Source organism: Pinus tabuliformis, chromosome 7 (assembly GCF_031772625.1).
Source record: "Pinus tabuliformis cultivar Carrire ecotype Pingquan chromosome 7, CPIR1, whole genome shotgun sequence".
Lineage (NCBI taxonomy): Eukaryota > Viridiplantae > Streptophyta > Pinopsida > Pinales > Pinaceae > Pinus > Pinus tabuliformis.
In genome coordinates, this window is record NC_142293.1 from 508,552,236 (window position 1) to 508,553,606 (window position 1,371).

A 1,371-nucleotide genomic window follows, 5' to 3' on the forward strand; every position below is an offset into this window, starting at 1 on the left:
ATTGATAATCATTTTCTAGTTTGAAATGTCTTCATACAAATATTTTGAAATCACTATTCATTAATTAAATTATAACATAAGAAAAAAATACCATGAAATATAGATGAGCTTGCTTGTATAAAGCTTATTGCTATATTGTGTTAAAAAATTAAAACATAAAAAATATTAAGATACTATAAAAATATAGTTAACTTTAATATATAAATAGAATCAATTCTCATTTACATAAATAAAAGAATCAATATTATTAAAATTAAAACTACTCCAAAAATTATAATATAAATGGACACTCCATTATCATCTTAAAAAAGTCAATACTATTAAAATTAAAACAACTCCAAAAACTATAATATAAACGGACACTCCATTATCATCTTACAATTGGGAAGTTGAAGTATGCAATGATATTTAAATTGAGAGTTTAATGAACCTTGTTTTAAGAAAGGCCTAGGATAAAACGTATCTTAATAGGAGCTAGGTATAAATGTAGACTATGAAAGTGAACCTAGTAAACCAACCATGATATATTAGACATATATTAAAATTAGAAACAAACATTAAGTCAAGAGTATTTTTTGTGTGTCATTAAAACTTAACACTAGAACTACATAATGCACTTCCCACAGAGAAAATGCTATTGTGGAAAAAATCTCATAGGTATCCATTTGATGATTCAACATGGATTAGTTTGTCAAACCCCATCTCTATGTTGTCGCTATGTTTTTCGCATGCACTACATAATAAAATTGTTGTTGAAGAGGTTTTACTTTACATGTTGATTTATGAAACTCTTACCAAGGTTCAGAGAATACCAAGGTAGATCTCGTTACAACACCCCTACTAGCCACCAAAGAGTCTTGACTCTGTAGTATATCATGAAAATCAGAGCGAAAGAGTATTTAATGTACAAGAAAAAGGCTATCAACTTCTATCATTTATTTTAATCTACAAAAATTGGATTTCCAATATGAATAAAAAAACCAACTTCAATTGTAATACAATAAAAAGCTAAAATTTTAAGTGGTAAATCATCAAAAGTGGTTTCCAAGTTCATCTCAAGTAAAAAACATTGTTTCTCACTATTGATTTTGCACCTCGGAATGATGATTGCATCGAATATAGGAGAAACCATGAAAGAGGCTTAAATGCTTTTCGATTCCATCAATATTGTAACACTACTTGATTCCATCAATATTGGAGCATTACAAATTGGGTTTGTTGCCCTTGTCTTCTTATTTGGTTTTCAATTACAAGTTTCAACTATGTCATCATGTGATAGGTACAAATGGGTAAAAATAATATGTAATTACTCCTTAGAAATTAGAGTTCACTAGTTAACCCTCAATTCTCTTTCTATTCCATGGAACCTAT